The following is a 26,450-nucleotide window of genomic DNA, read 5'->3' on the forward strand; positions in this document are numbered from 1 at the left end:
TAAGCTAAGGGTCACATAACTTGATAAGCTAAGGGTCACATCCTTCCCCTAACAGTAGGATAGGAGAGGGCCATAGTGGGAGAAAAGGGAGGATGGATGAGACATGGAGGGTCTAAGGGAGGGTCTACAACATGAACGCAAAGTGAATAAATAGTAATAAATAAGTAAGTAAGTAAATAAATAAATAAATAACGCATCATGAATTCTAAATTTTACTTCATGGATATTGAATATATGTATACATGTATACACACACACACAGGAGTTCTATAATGCTTTCTAGGATCAGTGATTTGTAGTGTGATACTTATTGACTAAAGACAACCAAGGACCATGCATGGAGATAACCTAGAATCCCTGCACAGATGTAGCCTATGGCAGCTCAGTATCCAAAAGTGTTCTCTAGTAATGGGAACACGGACTGTCTCTGATATGAACACAGGGGCTGGCTCTTTGATCACCTCCCCCTGAGGAGGGAGCATCCTTACCAGGCCACAGAGGAAGACAAGGCAGCCAGTCCTGATGAGACCTGATACACTAGGGTCAGAGAGAAGGGGAGGCAGACCTCCCCTATCAGTGGACTGGAGGAGGGGCCTAAGAGAAGAAAGGGGAGGGAGAGTGGGATTGGGAGGAGAAGAGATGAGGGAGAGGAGTACAGCTGGGGTACAAAGTGAATAAATTGCATTTAATTAAAATAATAAATTAAGAAAGAAAGAAATTCCATTGAAACTCAAAACAAAATAATAATAATAATAATAATAATAATAATAATAATAATAATAATAATAATAAAAAACACATTAGTCTAACCCTTTCACAGAGATTCTGGTCCCAGATTCAGATATTTGATCCTCACTGCTTGTTTCGTTTTGTCTTACAAACACCTTCAGGGCGTGGCATTTGTGTTCATTATATGAATTTTAATGACTTTCTCTAGGTGTTTCAAGTATTGTACTCAGTGTCAGCTTATGGAAGTGAAATCGTACAATCCAAAAAATTAGAATCAAATAAATAAAGCAGGTACATCTTCCAGTAAGGAGACTGAGACTTGGAAGTCATAGAAGGAAAACAACTGTAAAACATTGTGTCGACGTGGATTCATTCATAGGACTCTATGTTAGGAATGTAATAAAAACTGATGTTGGAACTAACAAAACTATACCAAAAAAATAAAGAGATGTGGCAACTTTGAAATCTTTAAGACCAAACTGAGACTAAAGTAAGAAAAAATAAAACAGGTCAGAGAACAAATGAGGAAGGTTTAGCACAGGCTAAATAAATAAATAAATAAAGGAAAGAAGGAGAGAAGGACAAAGGTGGAGGGGCTTGGCATGAAATGAGCACAGGTTGGTGAAAGTTGTTAGAAAACCTAAAGTTAGATAATATTAAGGTCTAAGCATTAGGCAGTAGAAATTAATGATGCCAAGAAAGTACAGCTGGGCAGATATTAAAATGATACAATGTATTATATTTCTTGTACTCCTTCCTGAGCGCCATGAGAAAAAGCAATATTTTAGCAATCTATGAGCATTTTAGTTGCTCAGCACTTCAGCTCGTACATGCTATTTTTTTCCTCCCACCACTGTAATAGATCTAGCTTTTATTTTATTTCTTTACAATTTTATTTGGCATTAATCATATTTTATGTCGGTTTAATTTGCATTTGTAGTCATGTGTTACTGAGCATATATCCTGTGCCTATTCATCATCCATCTTGTTTGCAGAACTTCATACTGATGTTCTGTCCATATTTGAATAAATGTTCCATGAGAGTCTTTTATTTTGCTTGGATCATGGTAACAAAGTGCCACAAAGTTAGAGGCCACCAAAAAAGGAATATGTCCTCTCGGGATGCTGGAGGCTGGACATTTAGGATCTTAGTGTCGACACTGCCAGTTCCCTCTGAAATAATAAAAGAGGAAGCCTCTCCTCTGGCTATTGGAAATCTGTAGCCGAATGTTGGTGTTTCTTGGTCTATGGAAAAGCTACTCTGTTCTGAACTTTCTCCAAGTGGTACATGACTGTGTGTATGTCTATCCCAGTTTTTATTTCAGTAAGGGCATCAGTCAAATATACTTAAAGTCAGCTCTCAAGCAGTGCCTCATGTGCACTTGATTACAGCTGCAAGGAGTGTACTGTTAAGTGGAGTTTTAATCTGAAGCTCCAAAAATTATGAATCAGTATATATAATTTGGGAGGATGGTCTATAGCAGTCATGAGGAGCTCAACGTTACAGATGCTGAGTTAAAAAGTTTTTCATATCTAAATGAATATTTATGCCTTGATAGTGTCCACTCACATTTAGGATTATAGGACAGTAGGTTAGTCAAGGTTCACCAATATATTATAACACACTGTAAAGCATAATTTGTGAACATGAATAACATTGTTACTGGTAATAGCAGAGCAAGACAGCAACCTGAGAGAAGACTGGTGAAATGTTTATATTCAAGGAGAAGAAATAAAAATCTTTCAAATAAACTGATAACAGAACAAAAGAATATAAAACAAATAACACAAGGAACTTAATATTGAAATATAAAATCATTTAACAGAAATCACATAATATAAAATATAAATCTATTTACAACTTTCATATACGTGTGTGGAAACATTATGAGGAAGAAAATCTAAGCTGCCATCTCCTGATTTTGGATAGATGGAGCTGTCTGATGAAGGGAGTGAAAATACTTTCCACAGGGTGGTGGGGATAGGAATGACTTGGACTCTAATGAAGTGAAAGTTTGTTTGGAACTCATGTTTTCATCATGTCATTTCTCAGACATTTAGAGTTTATTTCATCTGTTTCATTTATTTGGGTAAATCAAGAACTACAGAGTATATCTTTACTTTCTGATTTTTGTTTTGTTTTGTTTTTTTGATTTAATGAAGCAAGAATGAAGATTTAGTTGGAAGATACAAAAACTTTGCCCAACACATCAATTAAAATCAATAGCAGCAATAAGAATGAACTATATCATGGAAATAAGATGGAATTTTTATAACCATCTGATACCCAGAGAAATCTTGTTTGAAGTAAATAGCAAAAAGAAAGGCTTAACTGCTATCTCCTTCATCACAGCAGAAACACTCTCACTTTCAACATGTTAGAAACATCAACAATTGCTGGTTCTTTCTTCATGTGAACACCATGTGTAATTAAGTAGTCCAATCTGCCTTTGAACTATGCTACCTTTGCAACAAGTTTATTTTCTACAACATAGTATGTGCTCCCCAAAAATGTCACTTTCTGGATCAAATTCTATTTATCTGGTTTAAATCAGGTTTTACTCCTTCAAGTTCAGTCTTAAAGTACATGTCACAAAACTATGTAACCATTGGCTTTAGATTCTTTGCAAGATCAAGTTCCATATATTCTTTATTTGATACTCAGAACAAGAAATTCTCAGTTTTTATTGATTAAATACATGTATATAGTTGTTACATACTGTATTTGTGTTTTATGTACATAGATGTTCAGACAAATGTCAAATTGTTCTTCTTTTCAACTCATGAACTATATAATTCTGAAGCTAAATTTGTAACTTTGTAATCCATGGTAAATAGCTGAGTGCTTCATGCTGAATATTGACTGTAAAATTGTTTGTGAATTCGATAATTGCGGAAATAGAAACTTTCATCAAAACAAACTTTTTATGTATTAATGAAGTTTTACATTTTGTTATTATTCTGAAGAAAATATGAAACATCTTCCTTTTCTTTTTTATTAAACATTCTTTTTTATAATTTTATTTTGTTTTTAAAATTTTTTATAACTTATTTACTTATTATAATTTATTCAGTTTTTATCTACACTGCAACCCCCTCCCTCGTCTCCTTCCAGTTCTACCCACCCTCCCTCTTCTCTCCCAATGCCCTTTCCCTAGTCCCCGATAGGGAAGGACCTCCTCCCCTGCTATGTGACCCTAGCCTATCAGGTCTCATCAAGGCTGGCTGCATCATCTCTTCTGTGCTATGACAGGCTGCACCCCCCAGGGGGAGGTCATCAAAGAGCCAGCCACTGAGTTCATGTCAAAGACAGCCCTTATACCCCTAAAATGTCAGATAATTCTGTGAAGTTCACACAACTACTCACTCACTCATCAAATTTTATTCCCAGAGCCTTAGACAGAATATGTTCCTCTTACACATGGTTACAGACTACAACTCACACTGTATCAGACAGTGTGATGGTCATTTTATTAAAGTACTAAGCAAGACTGACAAGGCCCTGCCATATTGGAGCTTGCATTTTACAGAGAGTGACAGATAATACAATAAACAAGTAATTCAATCACACTTAATGGGAGTGGAGGCCTTATATTCAACAACACATCCTGGACCTCCATAACCCTGCCAAACTAAAGCCAGAGGGGAATGTTCTAGTCCTGCGAAAGGACAAGCATAGCTCCTAAGGCACTGAGGTCATCTGTTAGCAATGGTGCCTGGATTTTGATGTACACACAAACCACATGGAGAGCTTGATAACACAAAAATTGTTAGTTACAGAAAAAATACTCAATACATTTGTACTTTTGTAATTTCTTACGTAAGGTTTTCTCTGCTAGTTTAGGGGGCATGACTTGAAAACCACAAAGCTGTTATCGACACAGACTAACATGCATGACCCAATTAAAAAAAACACACACACTCACACATACTATTTTTAAATGTAGCTAATACATAATCTCCTGGAATTTAAGGAATATGTCTATATATCTATGCTATAGATAAAGAGCCAAAAATTGATTAGTATTCCTGCTAATGTATGCTAATTAGTAGCTTCTACATCCATGTTGAATCATGCAATATAAATTAAATTATGTAATTCACATGAACTTTTTATGTAAAAGACAAATTATTTTCCATGTAAAGCAAACTTGTTCATTAATCTTTTCAATTCTTACCTTTTCAGTTACTGCAGGGTTTTTTCTATTATATTTTATGAAAATGAACAAAACCACAATCATGCAATAGAAGAGATAATCTCTATGAATTCCGTCATCTATTAAAATTATAATCTATATAAAGTATCTCATTATTCTTAAAATAAGCACACAGCATACTGGTAAACTGTATGTAAGACAAAATCTGAAAGCTCTGGCTTTTTTCACCTGTTTACTGTATTTTTTTCTTTTTCATGGATTGTATCTTGATACATATATACATTACTTTGTTTTTTTCTCTCTCTCTCTTCTATCCTGGTTAATTTGCTTATTTGCCTCTGTATTTGTCTAAAGAAAGAGAGAAATAAGGAATAAAGTTGAATGCATGAGGAGGTAGGGAAGACTGACTTACAGTGGTATCTTTGAATTTAACAAAATTGGAAAGATATTTCTGCCTCCCAGTTTTACACTCTACCATCATTTTTTAGTAAAAAGGGAGAATTCTACACTGCTCCATTTTTAAACCTTTCAAAGCATGCAAAATCCTCACCTAATTTGCGTTTATGAAATGCTGAATCTTTGTTTGATAAAAACAAAACTTACATGATTTGCTTCAGACCAATTATTTCAATATCTATTTTAGTCACTGACTCTTCTTTATTTGCTCATAAAAGGAAGCAAAAAGTTGTTTCCAAATCCTGTCTTGACAATTTTGAAAATAAAAGATTATACTTATTAAATTTTAACGAGAATTAAAAAATAAAGGGATCCCCTTTTAAACAAACCTTGTTATTAAATTGTAATTTGTGTAAAATTTTAACAAAGTTTATGCATTCATATATGCTTACTCTTCTAACATACTCTTGATCTCTCTTTAAATTCTTTTACAAAATAATAGTTTGTAATTTAAATAAATTTCATGTTTTTTTTTTGTTATTCTCTTTTCTGTCAATTCAAGAAAGTAATAATTACAATAAACTACAAATTGGTTTCTTTATTAAAAGAAAACTTCAATTACAAGGGGAAAAGTTACCCATCATTAATCAGTTAACAAGAATTAAAGTAAATACCATAGCTGTTTATGTTTTAAAGTTTGCTATTTGCAATATTCAAATCAGTAGAATCTTGTGCAGCAAGTTTTATTTCTTCTTTTAATAAGTTTAAAATACAAAAATACCTAATATACACTATATTACTGATGGATAATAGAAAACTGCATAAGTAGACACAAAAATCAGATAAATAGACCAATGAAATAAAATAGATAATATTTAGATACACAATTCTTTCATTTGGTTAGCAGCAAATATTATAAAAGCTAACATTGGAGAAAATCAAGTTTGTTCAACAAATGATGCTTCAGACACTGGGTATTCTACATATAAATGAATGAAGTTGGAGTGATATCTCTCATTCCATAGGAAAAAAAATTCAGTTTAAATATAAAAGACTTTTATGTAAGACATGAGCCTTGAAATTGATGGATAAAGTCATTATTTAGACTATTGGCTATGTCAATGTATAGACATACACAAGGACTTTTGAATAGAAGCTCAGTAACCAATTGGTTTCCCATAGTGAGGGGAACAAGGACTATTTCTAACAGGAACTCAATGACTGGCTCTTTGGCCTCCCCACCCCCAAAGGGAGGAGCAGTCCTATTAGGCCATAGAGGAGAGCTTTGCAGCCAGTCCTGAAGATACCTGATAAAACAGGATCAGATGAATGGGGAGGAGGTCCCCCCTATCAGTGGACTTGGCAAGGGGCACAGTGGAGATGAGGGAGGGAGGGAGGGACTGGGAGGGAATGAGGGATCGGGACATGGCTGGGATACAGAGTTAATAAAATGTAACTGATAAGAAAAAAATAAAATTCAAAAAAAAAAAGAAAAAAAAATAAAAAGAAAGAAGAAGTCTTAAGTATAGAAAATAAGAACAATATTTGGCACATGATATTACATAAAAATAAAAGACTTGTCTAGCAAAGAAAATAATCAGCATAGCAAACAGTCATCTTATAAAACGAAAGACAATATCATAGACCTGAGAAGAAACTAATATTTAAGATATATAAAGCATGACGAAAGAGAAACACCTTAACTATTATAAGTAAAACAAGTGAACAGACAATTATAAACAGAGGTATAGAAGAGTAATAAATATGAAGAAATTATTCAATATACATGCCATCAGGAAACTACAAATGAAAACATCAATAAGATTATTTCCAAATCGTTTACAATAAAGAAGAAGGGCATCTACAAAGTCAGGCAAAAGTATGTGATAAGATCTGGAGAGGACAGGAACCCCACAAGGAGAGCAACAGAACCAGAACATTTGAAAACAGGGGTCTTCCCAGAGATGCATACTCCAACCAAGGACTATTCATGGAGATAACCTAGAACCCCTGCACAGATGTAGCCCATGGCAGTTCAGTGTCCAAGTGGGTTACATAGTAATGGGAAGAGGGACTGCCTCTGACATAATCTGATTGGCCTGCTCTTTGATCACCTCCCCCTGAGGGGGGGAGCAGCCTTACCAGGCCACAGAAGATGAAAATGCAGCCACTCCTGATGTGATCTGATCAACTAAGATCAAAAGGAAGGAGAGAGGACCTCCCCTATCAATGGACTTGGGGAGGGGCATGCCTGAAGAAGGGGGAGGGAGGATGGGACCGAGAGGGGAGGAGGGAGGGGCTTATGGGGGATACAAAGTGAATAAGGTGTAATTAATAAAATAAAATTAAAAAAAATAAATCTTTTTTTTTCATTTTATTGAAAATAGTTGCTCCCCTCATACATTACATTATGATCACAGTTCTCCCTTCCTCCATTCCTCTCAGATACCTCAAACCACCCTCTCCACACCTCCAGATCCACTCTCCCTCTGTTTCCTATTCAGGAAAGAACTGGCTTCTAAGAGACAACAACCAAACAAGATTGATACAAAACAAAACAAGTTACAAGGCCCGTTATGGTAGGCTCCTGTCCTGTTTCTTGTTTTCTCCTACTTCCAATGTCCATCCCATTTGTCTTTCTAAGTTAGGATTGATCATGTTACCTTGGAACTTTCTTCTTGTTTAGCTTCTTTAGGTGTCTAGATTTTAGTATGTTTATCCTATCTTATAGGTCTAGTATCCACTTATAAGTGAGTCCATACCGTGTTTGTCTTTCTATTTCTGGGATACCTCACACAGGATGATCTTTTTTCTAGATCATTTCCCTGCAAATTTGATGATTTCCTTGTTTTTAATTGCTGAGTAGTATTCCATTGTGTAATCTACCACAGAATGCAGGGAATTATATAAAAGAAGGGGAAGTTAGTAACACATAGAGAGGACAGGAGCTCCAAAAGGAATAAATATATCTGGGCACAGGGGTCTTTTCTGAGACTGATTATCCAACTAAGGACTAAGCATGGATATAACCTAGAACACCTGCTCAGACGTAGCCCATGGCAGCTCAGCATCCAAGTAGGATTCCCTAGTAAGGGGAACAGGGACTGTCTCTCACATGAACTCAGAGGTGGGCTATTTGACCTCCCCCAACCCCAAGGGAGGAGCAACTCATAGGTATATACATGAAACACCCCACATGGCAATGTTTATAGCAATCATATTCAGCTAGGAACAAAATGACTGCATTTGCAATAAATTTAATATCATGTTAAACAAAATCAAGCAGACGCAGAAAAACAAATATTCATCTTTTCTTTCATATGCAACATTACATAAAAAATAAAACTTGAAAATAGAATACAAATAATTTGAGAATAAGGTAACTTGTGGAATGGAAGGAAAGTTTAGTGAACATAATCAGGATAAATGTGATCAATGTAGTGATTTACATGTAGAAAACGTAATTGTGAGTCTTATTATTATTAAAAATATATGTCAAAGATATTACTAATCAAGACTAATATTGTGTAGAAAATTTATATTCTCCTTCTAAATAGTATTAAAACCCTTGATAATTGTCAAACAGACATGAATAAATATTTTATGATACTTGTATCCAAAGACTAAGAAGGAAAATTAGGTCTTGATGGCCAGAAAGTTGTATATTCCTTGATTTTTGTATTTACATATCCTGACCATGTCAAAGAGTAGTTTACAATTTTGAAATTAACAAGAACAAAATCTAACTAAAGAAAATGAATAATAAAGTCCTATTAATTTTAATCAGAGGATTTAGAACTTGGAAAGGAACCATCTTACTGATTGGTTAATTCATTTGTAGCAGCACCTACAAAGCCCAGGTGTATTGAAACCACAACAGAGTAAGTAAACAGAGATGAAACATAGTAAGTATTAATTCAGCACATGAATACTTTAAATTAAAATTCATGGCTAATTTGAGATTTAAAAAATGCATTATGCTACTGTGTGTGTTCAAGCAATAAGTGTCAACATTTATAAATTAAAAGAGAAATGATTGTTCTCTAGCAATAAACAGATTGTGATAAGTTACTTGTGAACATGGTATGTAAAATTATTATAAGAATGAAAGACACCATAAAGAAAACATTATAAAAAGGGAAATGTACTTTTAAAAACAAAATACAAGTAATCAATGAGAAGGAAAGAAATAAGAAACAAGTGAAAAAAAATAAAACAAAAATGACAACATGGCTAAAAAAATCCCCCATATATTATTCAGCATTTATTTTAAATGTCAATAGTTAAAATGTACCATTTAAATGACAGTGATTTGCAACTCATATTGTTTAAAGAAATCAAAAAACTGAAATCTACTCTGTCAATAAAAAACTCAAATGAAACTATAAGGCAGCAGATTTTATTTTTACAAGATGACAAACTTATCACAGAAACAATACAAACACAATAAATATTGTGGGTAACTGCATAACACTGACTCCAAATTAATGGTAATTACTGGTACTATCACACAGTGCTGAAAGGAAGAATGAATCCAGAAGATCTAGTCATCACAAATAGTGTGCACTAGTTAACAGAGCTTTAAAATGTGTCTGATGTGTAGAATTAGAAATAAAATTCATTGTTTCCTTGTTTTTAATTGCTGAGTAGTATTCCATTGTGTAAAATTACCACAATTTCTTCATCCATTCCTCCGTTGATGGACATCTGGGTTGTTTCCAGGTTCTGGCTATTACGAATAAAGCTGCTATAAACATGGTTGAGCAAATGTCCTTGTTGTGCACTTGAACAACTTTTGGATATATGCCTAGGAGTGGTATAGCTGGATCCTGAGGAAGCACTATTCCTAGTTGTCTGAGAAAGCGTCAGATTGATTTCCATAGTGGATCCCTCTCCTCCTACATTGCAGACCTGCCCCTGTGGTAACAGACAGCCCCGCCCCCTCCTTGTGATGGGAGACATCGTGCTGTACCAGTTTACATTCCCACCATCAATGGAGGAGGGTTCCCCTTTCTCCACATCCTCTCCAGCATGTGTTGTCATTTTAGTTTTTGATTTTAGCCTTTTTGATGGGTGTAAGGTGAAATCTCAGGGTTGTTTTGATTTGCATCTCTCTGATGGCTAAGGATGTTGAACTTCTCCTTGTATGTATGAATTTTTCAGGCAAATGGTGGGATCTAGAAAAAAAATCATCCTGAGTGAGATATCCCAGGAGCAGAAAGAGACACATGGTATATACTCACTCGCGTGAACTTGGTTGTCTGCTCTTTCATCACCTCCTCCTGGCGAGATGGTCTTTCTAGGCTTAGAGAAATAAGATCCAAACAGTCCTGATGAGACCTGAGAGGCTAGGGTCAGATAGTAGGGAAGAAGGACCTCCCCTATCAGTGGACAAGGGGAGGAACACAGGAGAGAAAGAAGGAAGGAGGGTGTGACTGGAAAGTGATGAGGAAGGAGGCTATAGCTGGGATACAAACTGAATAAATTGTAAATAATAATAATAATAATAATAATAATAATAATAATAAATTATTTTGTTCACCTTTGGGTAGAGCACTGGCATTCTTATAGAAGAGTTGAGAGATAAAAGGACCTGAAGAACAGAGGAGCTCCACAAGGAGACCAACAGAGCCAGCAAATCTTGGTCCAGAGGGGCCTGCCAAGACTGATGCACCAACCAAGGATCATGTGTGGAGAGGACCTAGGTCCCTGCTCGGATGTATATCATAGCCATCTCAGTTTCCATGAGGGTACCATAATAAGGGAATAAGGGGCTGTCTAAGACATAGATGCCCGCTCTTTGATATCCTCCCTCAGGTTGGGCTGTGTTGGCAGGCCACAGAGGAAGAGGATGCAGCCAGTCCTAATGAGAGCTGATAGTACGGGGTCAGTTGGAAGGTTAGGAGAGCTCCTCCTTTCTGAGGACTAGAGGCCATGTACGGAGGGAAGAGGGAGTTAGGGTGGGACCAGACGAGATGAGAGAGGCGGCTATGATCAGGATGTAAAGTGAATAAATTTAAAAAATATACAGAAGTGAATAAAATGAGAATGTTTAATATTTGTAGAATGCAGCAAAATTGCTAAAATAGACATAAAAATCACTAGAGAAGACATAAATCATCATTGCTAAGATATCATCAACTGTATAGCTTTCATAAAGTTATTGAAAATTTTCTTATTTATTTAATTTTTTGCAAATTTATGTTTGCTCTAATAAATAATATATTTTCAAATAATTATTTTTAAATTTTTATTATTAGCATTTATTACAATTTATTCAATATGTATCCTGGCTGTGTTCCTCTCCCTCATCTCCTTTCAATCCCATCCTCCCTCCCACTTCTCCAAATCTCCTTCCCTGATTGATGAGGTTATTTTTTTTTTAATTTTTTTTGTCAGTTCTTTGAGAGTTTCACACATTATGTTTTGATAAATTTCAAGGTCTTCACAGATCCATATCCTTTCACTACCTACCAAACTTTGTAATTTTTTTCTTCTTCTTCTTCAATTTCTCAAGACCAGTTTGTGCTGTCCAAACTTGTGGTCTTCCACTGGAGAACAGTCACTCTATCGGGGCTACCCTGAGAGAAAACAGTCTTTCTCTCTTGGAGCAGCTAACAGTAAGGAGTAGTGCCAGGCTAGGGTTGGGATTGAATGTTCAGCTGCCTTCTTTGTTCTGGCCTGAAGGATAATATTTACTTATAGTAACTCATCACTTCTGGCTCTTAGCTCTTTCTCCTGAGGCTTTTAAAAAAATGATTTTAATACACTATACACTTTTAATTAAACGTAATTGCAGAATTGTTTCCTTTTCTTTCTTTCCTCCAATTTCTAACATGCCCATATATCAAACTGATAGCTTATTTAACTTTCTTATTGTTTTATATGTTCATGTATATCTGGATACACATATATAGATACACCCTATCTGTTATTTGTGTATATAAGTTTGCACTCTATCTGCCCCTCTTCTGACATGATTCCTGAGACTTGGGCCAGGAGTGTGGTATATTTGTTCCCACTATGGCTTGTCATTCTGAGTCTCTTACTTCTCCACCCCAGGTAGTTGTGGGTCACTGTGTTAATCATTATGTCCTGCAAAGAGAAGCTTTTCAGATATGTTTGAGAGATGCATAGATCTATGTATAGGACAATGCATTATCAGGAATTGGTTCAGTTCTATGTCTCTTTAGCAGTGGTATAATAGTAGGTTCACTCCTAAGACCTGTGACCTCTTTAGCCACAGGTTCTTGGTTCACAATACAGCATGGTATGGGTTTTCATCTTGTGGGGCATGTATTAAATCCAATCAGAAAGTGGCTGACTACTCCCATGTTATTCATGCTGCTATTATATCAGTAGGTTTGTATTGTCTGACCAATGATTAATTTGGTTCAAAGAGCTCATAGCTTGGTATGAAGATGATCACATTTCTCTTCCAGGAGTTTGCTAAGCACCTTTAAGCAATATGTAAGTTAGCCAGTTGTAAAATAGCTTCCAGGTTCATAACAGCTTGATTTTGCCATGTTCTGCTACTCAAGTATATGGTATCTTCAACAGTAGGGTCTTTCATCAAGCTCTGGAAGATAACAACTGAGGACAACGGAAATAGCCCTTAATGTTTGAGAGGTCTGTGGAAACTCACTGAACTCCCTGGAAAATAACTCCAAAGGAAGTAATCCATTAATGACACTGGCTTTTTATTTGTCAGCCTTCTGTTATCAAGTAGGAGCTTTCTTGCCCTGTGATAGGCTATACCTCTCTCTCTTTCCTCTCTCTTTCTGTCTCTCCTTCTCTTTTCTTTCCATGTATACATATACAGTATGGATATATATATATATATATATATATATATATATATATATACCTATATACATATATATGTGTGTGTATATGCACACACACATAATTCTACAGTAGTTGGATTTCATATGCATTTTCCAACCATCTTTATTTATTTAACCCTCCCCAAACTCATTCCCCTACTCTACCCTCCTCTCCTCCATGTCATTTTAATTTTACTTATTTAATATTCTCTTTTAACCCTTTTTTCCTAATTTAGAAATTAAACTTTATTAAATGTAGGTATAATAAAGCATAATATACATATAGGATTCAGTCTTATCCAACATTTCAGGCATCCACTTAGAGCCTGAAAATGTATCACTTATAGATAGAGACTATTGTAGTCACAATTTTTATCAAATCTAAATACAAGGAAAACATTGCAGGATACTTTAAATTAATAAGAAAAGAATTCCTGGAAAGCTTCAGGTCATTTGGTACTTAGTACAATTTCTTAAACATTTTCTTTTAACAGGGTCTTTTCTGAGACTGACATTCAACCAAGGACCATGTATGGGTATAACCTAGAACCTCTGCTCAGATGTAGCCTGTGGTAGCTCAGTAACCAATTGGTTTCCCATAGTGAGGGGAACAAGGACTATTTCTAACAGGAACTCAATGACTGGCTCTTTGGCCTCCCCACCCCCAAAGGGAGGAGCAGTCCTGTTAGGCCACAGAGGAGAGCTTTGCAGCCAGTCCTGAAGATACCTGATAAAACAGGATCAGATGAATGGGGAGGAGGTCCCCCCCTATCAGTGGACTTGGAAAGGGGCATGGTGGAGATGAGGGAGGGAGGGAGGGAATGGGAGGGAATGAGGGATCGGGACACAGCTGGGATACAGAGTTGATAAAATGTAACTGATAAGAAAAAAATAAAATTAAAAAATATAGGAGAATGTGAGCAAGGAAAGGGAGGAGGAAAATGATATGATTATATTATAATCTCAAAGGGAAAGAAATCAAAATAAGTAAATAAAAGGAAAACACAGAAGTAGTACACAATGACTGGTAATGTACATATCAATTCTCTATTATCAATAAATAAGTAAAAAAATTGAATGGGCTACTATGTTACTGGAATGTTTGCAATATCTTTTTTTAAAACATTGATGCAATAATTTATAGGAAGAAATAAAAATATAGAATACACAAAATGCATATTTCTAAGATGTGTATATATTCTAATGAATAGCATGTTTACTTCTTTTTTATTGTTGTTCTTTTTTTAATATTTTTTTATTATTATTAATTACTCTTTTAACCCTTTATACCTTTTCATTATATCTCTTATACCTTAAAGCCCCTCCCCAAGACCCTTTAGTAATTTCTTGAACTCTGCAAGTATTCCATGTGAGATATGCAAATGAGAGAAAACATGTGTTGTTTATCGTTCTGGCTCTCAATTACTTCTGGGAGATCCAGGACTCTTTCTAGATCTATTGATTTTTTTCTTTCGGGGCATTAAAGTGGGAACACTGATTTTTCACGATAATTTGTATGCATTTGTGAGGAGACTTAAAGATTGAATTATACTGTTGGTACTATTTCTTGGTATTTAAATCTTGTTTCTTTTTGCTGAGTGAGACTTTGAAACTTGTTTTCTTGTTTCTCAAACTTGTCAGATCATTGACCAATGGCTTGAAGTCTATGGTTCAGTCTTTGTGCAGATTTTGTTTTGATGTTCAAATGTTGTTTCAGCTGTTGTCACAGCTCAGCTCAATATAAATATGACGTATAATCTCATGAGCAGACCTGCTATAGTGTTACAGTATTTTAAAAGTCAGTCTTCAAGAGTTTGAAGATGGTATTCAGAATTTTACTTCAGACAAAGGAGTTGCTGATATGAGTTTGGATCCTATTGAAAGAAGGGTAGAGTGCAGAGGAAGAGGGCAGGAGTAAGGTATGTGGTTCACAGTTGAGTTTCAAAAGTGGGTATAGATGCTGGTGTTTTTCTAGTGCCCCTTCCTGGAAACAAGAAATTAAAATAATGAGAATGAGTGTATTTAGATGTTTGTGTGTCTGCCTAAGAAAGGAACCACATGTATACATCACAGATGTGTAGACTTGATTGAGTTGGGGCTGGGTAGTCTAGGCTTCCTGGATATTATTAGGAACAGGTACTCTGTGTAGAAATGTGTAGTGTTGGCAAAAAGAGTTGAAGAGTCCCTACCTGGAATTGGTTTGCAAATAATTGCAAAAGAAGTCAAGAAGGACCTGTGGTCCTTTATCACGTCTCTGAAGTAGAACAAATATATTAATCACTTTGAATGTGATAACTCAAACACTGAAATAAAATGAAATAAATTTTGTGAATGGCCAACAACCATTGTTTCTGTATATAATTTCAATTAACATTTAAAAATTAATTCCAATTACATACAATTTTATCCAGAAAATATGAGGAACTCTTCTCTTCACCTTCCATGAAGAACTATATTAATAGCAAAGCATGAAAGCAAACTGTAGATGAATAGAACTAATTACTTCACTGATAAATTTGTGAACAAATTGCTAACAAAGCTGATTTAGCAATATATGAAATAATAATACTATACTATACCATATCAATAAGATAAAAAATACTACTATACCATATCAATAAGATAAAAAATAATGAATGATATCAATTGGTCCAAAGCAATTATTTGACAATTTACACTTTACAAGGAAGCTACTTAAGAATAAGAAAATTGTAAAGAGTGTGTCATTAATATTCAAGAAGTAACAATTTGCAAGCCTTAAGAAGGTCTTATTTGTAATAGCCAGAAGCTGGAAACAGCCCAGATGCCCCTCAGTGGAGGAATGGATACAGAAATTGTGGTACATCTACACAATGGAATATTACTCAGTAATAAAAAACAAGGAAATCATGAAATTTGCAGGTAAATGGTGGGATCTGGAAAAGATCATCCTGAGTGAGCTGTCCCAGAAGCAGAAAGATGCACACAGTATATACTCACTCATATAGACATATATATATACATATATATATATATATATATATATATATATATATATATATATGATAAACCTATTAAAATCTGCACACCTAAAAAATCTAATCAAGAGGGAGGACTCTTGCTAAAATGCTCAATCCCTATCCAGAAAGACAAAGAGGATGGACATCATAAGAAGAAGAATAGAGGGAACAAGTCAAGAACCTGACACAGAAGACCTCTGAAAGGCTCTGCCCTGCAGACTATCAATGCAGATACTGAGACTTATGGGCAACCTTTGGGTAGAGTGCAGGGAATCTTATGAAAGAAGTGGGAAACAGTAAGATCTGGAGAGGACAGGAACTCCACAAGAAGAGCAACAAAACCAAAAAATCTGAGCACAGGGGTCTTTCCTGAGACTGATACTCCAACCTAAGACCCCTGCACAGATGTAGCCCATGGCAGTTCAGTATCCAGGTGGGTTCCATTGTGATAGGAACAGGGACTGTCTCTGACATGAATTGATTGGCCTGCTCTTTAATTACCTTTCCCTCAGGGAAAGCAGCATTAACAGGCCACAGAAGAAGACGCTGCAGCCACTCCTGGTGAGACCTAATAGACTAGGATCAGAAGGAAGGAAAAGAAGACCTCCCCAATCAGTGTACTTGGGGAGGGGCATGCATGCAGAGTGGGGAGGAAGGGAGGGATTGGGACAGGAAGAGGGGGAACCACAGGGGGGATACAGGGAATACAATGTGAATCATGTGTAATTAATAAAGAATTAAAAAAAAAAGTTCTTAAAATTTGCCAGATGCACAATGCCTTTCTTTCACCAAAATTATATAAGCAATAATGCAAACTGACACTTTGCATTAGGAGACACTCTGACTTGTCAAGCCACCTGTCAGTCATGTTTGAACTCCAAGTTTTTATCTTTCCTGAGTTATCCCCCATGCTAGGGTAAGGTATACACAAGGTAGGTTTGTTTGAGTTAACAATGTTCTTGTAACTTACCCCTTTGCATCTATTTCTGGAAAAAAAAATATCCAATAAGCTCATGAGTTAATCAAGACAGACTTTGGTGGTGACCATATTTTGTTCTATGACCAGTTTACTATCTGGGATGGGTAGACATCTGTTCACATCTATCCAAGAAATGTCAGGCAAGACTCACCTTGTAAAATAATAACATCTACTGTTTGTGATCTGCTCTCTTCTGTTCACTTATTGTACCTCAGAGTGAAAAACACTTTAGGAAGAAAAAGCGCGATTGAGATAAATTTGGTGGACATGTGAAAAAGTTTAGACTAACTTTTAAAATATGTGTAGATTAATCTTTACATGCCTTCTGCTATTTAGTCTAGAAAACTTCATGTTTAGTTTATAAAGAAGCTGGTAAGAAGTAGATTGATACTTCCCCACTCTTTTACAGCAATCATGAAATCATAATAGGAGCTCATAAATATGCAGTGTTCCACAGAAATGACCTCAACAATGCATTACTGAGGTCAAATAGAATACTATGAGCCCTTAAAAAGGACTTTGGTGGAAACTTGGTAGAAACCTGTTATTAGCATAATTATACTTATTCTGAAGTTCTTAAGTAGAAGATTGAATAAAGCATATATGATGGGACATTAACCACTTCAGAAATTTTACATCAGCTCTGAAGAGCCTTAAAAATGGAACTCATGAAAAGATGAGTTCAAAGAAATGTCATTTTTGTGGGGGAGAGGGGGAATACATTTCTACATTTTATAAGTAAATTAATTTTACTCGCTTGCTCTTTCCCCTTTCATTTTACTGAAGCACTGTAAACCAGTATGCTAATGATCTCCTGAAATATCAACATAAAATGAGAACACTTTGTGACAAACAAGGTGCAGTAGAAGTAACTGATAAATACTATCACCCATTATCTGCCGCTTGCTATTCTCAAAGTGTGACCTTCCAAGAAGACTTCTAGAATTATGTTATCATCGGGAGCCTAATCACATGCTAAAAGCAGTCCTTGAGAGAAAAACATGATTATGGAACTCTAGCATTCTACGTTGCAAAAATCTCAAAACATTATAAATTCAGGTTAAAGTTGTACAGAGCCATGAATTACCGCTATCATTGAATCTGTTGAATTTTAAAAGCTGATCCATTTTCAAAGCAGCCAAGACAGCAGTTCTTGAATTTTCAAGACATTTTCTTGTCTATCGATTTGTCATTAATAGTTAATTCTTAACTGTAGTAATTTTCTTCCAAGAAATGTTGCTTCGTTTTTCTGGCAATACCTCTGAGCACTCTTGCCTCTGTGATGAGCACTCAGCCTCTTTCACACATCTTAAGTCACAGTGCTAGCACAAAATACCTTATGTTTACCAAATATCAGTAAGTTGATAGAAACATATTTGCTTCAAGGGGAAAAAAAAAGATATTTAAAGCAGGAAAGTAGAGATGATCCAGGACAAGCAACTGCTAATAGTGCTTTGGAGGAAAATATATCGTTTAAACGAGAGAAAATTTTACTTAAGAAAATTAAAAGAAGTTGAAACTATTGTTTTCAATTTCTACCATAGAACCAGGTCCACGTTTAGTGGAACTAAATATTTCTATATCAGTTTTCAATACTAGATAATTGCTCAAGATAGGTTTTGGAAATGAGTGGTGTTAATTCATGTATTATGACTGAGGAGTCTATGTATTTCCTTACCAAGGAGCATTTACACGTAATATCTTGACAAAAATCAAACATGTCTTAATAAAATATTCACGACAAAAAATTAAAAACATCTCAGTTCAACTATCAGGTATCAATAGGTTTATGCACAAATATCTGGCATCAACAAGTGAATGCACAAAGTAAATATAAAATTAAGAATGCTAGAATAGTAACCATGTATTCCCATTTCTTGGTGAAAACATGCCATATTGCTCCTGATCCAGAAATACAGAATGCAGAATTGGAACGTCACCCTCCATAAAGGTCCAGATGCCAGTGCATTCTGTACAAGAGACAAGCGCTAGATCACCATGTCAGTTGCAGATTTACATGGGATCATGCAACTTAATAAGAGTCAAGTCAGTGCCAATTATTTATATAAACTCTCAGATGCATTTTGAACTTAATCATTTTTAGTAATAATAAAAAATGAAGCCCATGCATCCAATTTACCTTTAGTTTTCATTTTTTTCATACTACAAACCTAACTGAGCAGATATTGTATTTACAAGTCACATAATGTACATAATATATTTACAAGACTTCATAGCTCTCATATTTCCAACCCCTACTACCTTCTTGGATTACTGTTTTCTCAATAATTGCCTCTCAATTAATTTCCTTTAATAAATCCAAGATCAAGATTGACAGAGGATACTAACATTGTGGAGCAGATCTTTTTATGCACGGAAAATTCTGGGTCAATTTAATCTAAGCATTTATATTTTAATTTTTTAGGTTTTAGGTAGTAACAATGAAATTTTATGGATTTATTTTGAGTGATTAGAAGGAAGTTAATTTCTGATGTCTATCATGTTTGCTTTTTGAATGAGGATTGAACATCTTCCACAGGGTCCTTCTTCTTGCTTAGCTTCTTTAGGACTATAGATTTTAGTATCTTTATCCTATATTATATGTCTAATATCCACTTATAAGTGATTATATACAATGTATGTCTTTCTGCTTCTGGATTACCTCACTCAGGATGATCTTTTCTAGTTCAATCCATTTGCCTGAAAATGTCATGATTTAATTGTTTTTAATTACTGAGTAGTGTTCTATTGTGTAAATATACCACAATTTCTGTATTCATCCTCTATTGTGAGATGTCAAGATTGTTTCCAGATTCTGGCTATTATGAATAAAGCTGTTATGAACATAGTTAAGCAACTCTCCTTCTTGTGTTGTTGAACATTCTTAGGCTATATGCCCAGGAATGGTATAGCTGGATCTTGAGGTAGCACTATTCCTAATTTTCTGAGACAACACCTATTGTTTTCCAAAGTGATTGTACTAGTTTAAATTTCCAGCAGCAATGAAAAAGAGTTCCCTTTTCTTCGCATCCTCTCAGGCATGTGTTGTCACCTGAGTTTTTGATCTTAGCCATTCTGATGGGTGTAAGGTAGAATCTCAGGGTCCTTTTGATTTGCATTTCTCTGATGACTAAGGAAGTTGAACATTTCTTTAAGTGTTTCTCCACCATTGCATACTTCTTTGTTGAAATTCTCTATTTAGCTCTGTACCCTATTTGTTTCTTTACAGACCTTGAAAGGACAAGTCTCAATTTCATAAAAAACAAAAAACAAAACAAAAACAAAAACAAAAAAAAAACAAAAACAGAACAGCTAAAACAACAGGAATTTCCATCTCTGATCTTAAGCTGTACTATAGAGCAACAGTAATAAGAAGGGCATGGTACTGCTATAGATGCAGATTCGTGGATTAATGGAATCGAAAGGAATACCCAGAAATAAACCTATGGATACTTGATTTTTAACAAAAGCCAAAACCATACAATGGAAAAAAAACAAAAACAAAAACAAACAAACAAACAAAAAAACATTTCCTTATAAGCAATGACACAGTAAGTGGAACAAACAAAGGCAAGCAGAGGTTTTTGTATTCCATGCTTTTAATTCATTGTAGAGTGTGTGCATACATTTCTGAATCAGTGCAGAACCTCTGATAATATTTAAGATGATAGTTAAAATTTTCAGTATTTGTCATGTACTTCATGAGGTGTGTAATAATTTAATCCATTTAATTACCATACACATTACTAATTATTATGCACATCCATGTTACTTCACAATGTTGTCTGTTTTTTTATGATGAGAAGAGTTTGCATTACTGTAAAAAATGTAACATTTTGCTAATTACTTTTAGCTTTGTAAGAGTGAAGTAACCAGCTAAGTTTTGTTGATTGTTGAAATATAATGCTTCATTTCATAAAACATATACATATTTGCATATTCATACTCTGAGGGAGTTGAGGACAGAGATAAATGATGTTAGGCTTAGAGAAAGGACAATAAAGTATAGGAAAAAAAAGATAATTTGAATCAAGATTTGAAGGTAGGCTTGGATGAGCATGTGATAGATTAGAAGCACAGTCAAAGAGTGAAAGAGAACTAAACAATGATGCTTGATTTCTAATCTGAAGAACATTATTAATAATACTAAATAGCCACTGTGAGTTAATAATCATGTTTACTAAAATATATTTTGAAAACAGAGTAAACTTGTTGAATATTAGCATTTTATATTACATCTGAAATATTTGTCAATGCTATTTATTTTTGGAAATTGTAGACACATTTATTAAACACAATATAAATTGGCTAACATACAGGCATGCACACCACATGTGAATGCACATGTGAACACATACACACACGCACACACTGTGTAAGCCAACACAAATACCTACTGGAATTTCCAATAGATAATGGAGCATTGGCTGCTCAGAACTCTACCAGAAAAAAGAAAATATTTTTAAAATTTTTATTAAATTCATTTTTTATTCATTTTATATTCCTGTGGCAGCGTTTTTCATTCTCTCCTCCTGGTCTTCTTATCTTACCTCCTTTTTCCCCTTTCCCCCTCCCCTTCTCAGAAAATGGGAGCAACCCTACACACACACACACACACACACACACACACACACACACACAAAACCACACTAGCCCATAAAGTTGCATCAGGGCTATGTGCATCCTCTTCCATGGAGGCCGGACAAGGCAGCCTGGTTAAGAGAAACCGATCCAAAACCAGGCAACAGGATCCATTTCAGATACACCACTGCTCTACTTGATAGGGAACCCACATGAAGGCTAAGTTGCCCAAGGCCAACATATGTGCTGTAGGCCTAGGTCCACTCCATGCATGCTCTTTGGTTGATGCTTCATACTCTGGAAGGCCCAATGGGCCTCAATCATCTTTACAATGTTGGGTTAAAGGTCATCCTCTTGTCCTTTGTCTGTGTTACAATATCCAGGGCTTCTAGTACTAGGATAGCCGTTCGTTGGTGGTACCATTTTGCCTTGGCTCTTGTTTATTGTGTTCTTGGGCTGTTGTTTAGCCATTTGGCTGCCCTTTGTGTTGGCTCTGGTATATGTGCCTCAGGTGCACTTACTTGAATGTTTCTGGGGTCTCACAGGCTTCTGCTGGCTCTGCTGGCTGTGCCCACGTTGGACCAGTCACATAGGAGTAGGCAGGGAATGCTCTGTCCTGAATGTTGTTCAGGACCCCTACAGGCCTCCTTGGGGTCAACAACTTCTTTATTGACTAAATTATTCAAAACTTCTGATCTTGAATTCATTTTTGAAAATATATTTTTCTAAGCATGTTATTTGTAGTGGTTACTTATTGTACAAAGCAATGACTTTAATTGACATATTCACGCATGTGCTTCATTCACAATCAGCCCCACACATCTTTTCTGGCCCTGCTTCTCTGCTCCCTGTAATCCTTCTTCCAAATGAGACCCTTATCATTTCCATCTCTCTCTCTTTTTCTCTAACCCTATGCATTTGAAAGAATGCATTTAATATTTTATGACAACTATTACTCTATACTCTTGGTTCCCTAAAGGTCCATTTTGATCTAGTCCAGGCACCTAAAATATACTTCTGTACAGCAAACTTCACAGGGAAAACATGGGTGGTTAAGTCAGTGCCCTAAAAGATATGTTATATGTTATATCCTTAGCATCACCTAGGATAGTCTTTATTTCAGAGATTTGAGATTATATAAAGATTTTGTTGAGGAAATGTCATTGACTGCAGAGGAAATGCCCTCTCTTATGTGTATAAGTGTAAAAATGCAAGCAAAGTGATAATGAATGATTAAAGAATGAAGCAAAAACACATAAAATTGCAAAGGATGAAAAATAAACAGAAAAAGTTACAGTATTTGTAAATGGAAGTGTTGCTTGAAGAATGTGCTGGATAGTTTTATGTCAAATTGACTCAAGCTAAAGTCTTCTAAAAGGTCTTCATAAGATCAGGCTTTAGGCAAGCCTGTAGTTGATTTCTGTTATTAGTGATTGCCAGAGGACCCAGCCATTGTGGGTACCATCCCTTGGCTGGTTGACCTGGTTTCTGTAAGAAAGCAGATTGAGTAAGCCATAAGGATCAAGCCAGTAGGCAGCAACCGTCCATGGCCTCTGTGATAGCTCCTGCCTCCTGCTTGAGTTCTTATCCTCACTTTCTTTGATGACAGGTGGCCTAACTAGGACATGGCAAGAGAGGATCCAGACAGTCTGGTCAGACCTGATAGGCTAGTGTCAGATAGAAGGAAAGGAGGACCTCCTTGTCAGTGGGCTAGGGAAGGGGCATAGGAGGAGAAGAGAGATGGTAGGTGAGACTGAGAGGAAAGAAGGGAGGGGCTACAGCTTGGATACAAAGTGAATAAATTGTAATAATAAATAAATAAATGAATAAATAAATAAATAAATAAATAAATAAATAAATAAATAAAAGAAAAGGTTAAAAATGGTAATATATAAGCATAAATCATATGAACTTTTCCTTCCCCAACTTTCCTTTTGGTCATGCTGTTTCAAATAGCAACAGAAACTAAGACAGGGTACAAATATTGAAATTCCAAAATTTCGTATAATAGAAGATATACTGACTATTACACAGATTCAGTATATAGAGAAAATCTCATGACTCTGAACTAACTTTATTATCATGTAATGCTTGCACATTTTATTTTATGAGCAAAAACAATGTATCTGAGAAATAAGAGTAAAGTGAAAATCAACTGAGCACATAAGCACTAATGTTTATATTGTGATTGATAAAACATTTATCCCTCTAGGTCTACCGTTGATGCTTTACCTTACTTATAAATACTAAGTGGTAATATTGCTGTGAAAAGAATTTATCCTAGTCTATCAGCAATAAAACAGTCTTGGTGTAGCATAAGTAAATATGGACAAATAGCAAATGTATTATTGTATCTACCTGCTATGCTTCACAAGGCAAGGGAAACTATTCTTCTACATTTTACTTGTTTATATCTAATCTCTTTACTGTTCAAGTTTACATTAAACTCTTTCTAGCCAAATTTTATTGCTCAATGTAATTTACACCTTAATATTCTACTTGCTGTTATGATGAACAAGGCAAGGCCAGTGTTAAAGTAATACCAAATGAAAATAAAATGTACAGCACATCACCCAATGAAAAAAATCCAGACACTACACATGTGTACAAATATAAAGGACTGTATAAAAAGAACTCATCAAAATCCCATGAGGGGTCCAGGCAACTTCAACTAGGAAGAATTTTGCTTAAATAGTAAAAATAAGTAATAGAATATACAGAAACGGTGGATCATTCATTCATAGTTTCTGCACATTCAGCCATACATTCTGTGTGTTGCTGAGGATAGCTTGAATTTAATGAGCATAAGACACCTTGAGAAAAGTCAAGGCAGTAAGTGACAGTAAGACACTATTGCTTGAGACATCACATACTTCAAACACGAAGTTTGGAGGAAAAAAAAATCTCACCTTTACCTGGAAACCTCCAGGTAAAGCCAACAAGACTCCTCTATAATTCTGTGTTTGTCTTTTCCTCATTTTCCTGCTATTCCAAGTTAAGTTTGCAAGGTGTAATGATGTACAGCTTGCGGAAGTAAATGGAAATTGCTGACAAAAAAATTGGTTATAGCAGTGTTCAATACACAATACAGTGAAAAATCTTATGTTCTGTATGGGCAACGAAGTTCATATTAAATTAATGTTTCACTACTGAGATTTAAATTTAGTTAAGCTGTGGTGGAACCTTTTTAATCCTAACATACTTCAAGAACGAGATCCAATCTTATCACTCATCACATTCCCCACCCTATAACTCTGAGGTGGTCTCCAAAGCAACAACCTGGGTGTGCTGTGATAAGATTAGCTAGGTTAGAAGATGTAGAGTTCTATGGCAAACTTTAGAAAAGACATCCATTAAAATCACTTAAGTGTGTGCAGGGTATTTCTGTTTCCAATTTTACCTTAATGACAGATTTTTGGATAACTAGCTATATTATAATTTAAATATTATTTGCATAAATTGTTTATATTTATCCATCTATTCTGTCTTTAGAAAATTTTATTCATGATTCTGAAGAAATTGAAATCCACATTTAAAAATTAAACAGTAAAAGTAGTGCAAGGTAGAAACTTTGTTTCTATTCAGATTTATTTGATGGTTTCTAGATATTAACATTTCATGTTGTCATTAATTCTATTAATGCTTTTCTAATTAAATACTATTTGACTTTAAATTATTTTATATTTGCAATGCACTGAAAATAGCTACAATTTGGATAAAAACAATTGCTATTGTCCTAAACATCTTACATGGCAATGTTTATTTTTACAAGTAGAAAAGCAAGACTAAATGCCTTTCCAATATATCACCCTTCATGGAGTTTCTATGTCTTCATAAGCACATACAGGCTGTGTTAGAACACAGGTTTAAGGTAATGTAGAGAACAACTGGTTAGCTAGAGATTTTACTCATTTGAATTTGTCTTCTTTATTCTTCTCCTATTTCAATTTGAATTAAGGACTTGGCATGACATTACCAGAGACTTGTAAAGTGCCTCTCTTGTTACAGCATATCAAGAGTGCGTGATCCAACCCTCACTACTCTCTGTAGCTGTTATTTGTAATAACTGGATAGATATAGTTGTTACTAATTTTCTAGGTAAAATTATTTTTATTCCCTCTTATTATATACATACTGCACTGTAGAGAAATTTTAATGAAGCAACATGATTTCTCTGGCAAAGGACCACATCCAAAGACCTAAGTCTGTGTGATCCAATTGGAATACAGACACAGGCTTAGTATACACCTTTAATTCCTCTGACTGGTAAAAACAACTCTAATTCTTTCTGGCTGGAATTTAGTATACATCTTTAATCCCAAACAGTGACATATAATTGAGGGGCAGTCAAAGTGAAAAATCAGAGACAGAGTTGACAACATGAGTCAGAGATAGTATTCACCAAACTCTCAGGAGAACAGACAGAAAACAACAAAGAAAGCTACTTAGTAGCACAGAAAGAGGAGGAGAGTTCGTGGAGACAGCACAGTGGAGTCTGGGAGTTCGGAACAGTTCCATGTAGTTTGTTGATAGAGTTCAGTTCTTGGAAATCAGAGGTGTGGGTTTTTTGTTGTTGTTGTTGTTGTTTGTTTGTTTGTTTGTTTTGTTTTGTTTTTCCCAAGGAGAACAATTCAGTAAGACACTAAGAGAAGGCAATTTCAATCAGTCATCTTGGAGAGGAGTTATAAGCCAGAACAACTGAGTTGAATTAGCTACACAGACTTCAGAAAGAACTGGAATGGGTGAATTAATTCAACAGTAAATGTTGGAGGCTGAAATCATT

The sequence above is a fragment of the Psammomys obesus genome, unplaced genomic scaffold (assembly GCF_907164565.1).
Source record: "Psammomys obesus unplaced genomic scaffold, mPsaObe1.curated_primary_1811, whole genome shotgun sequence".
NCBI lineage: Eukaryota > Metazoa > Chordata > Mammalia > Rodentia > Muridae > Psammomys > Psammomys obesus.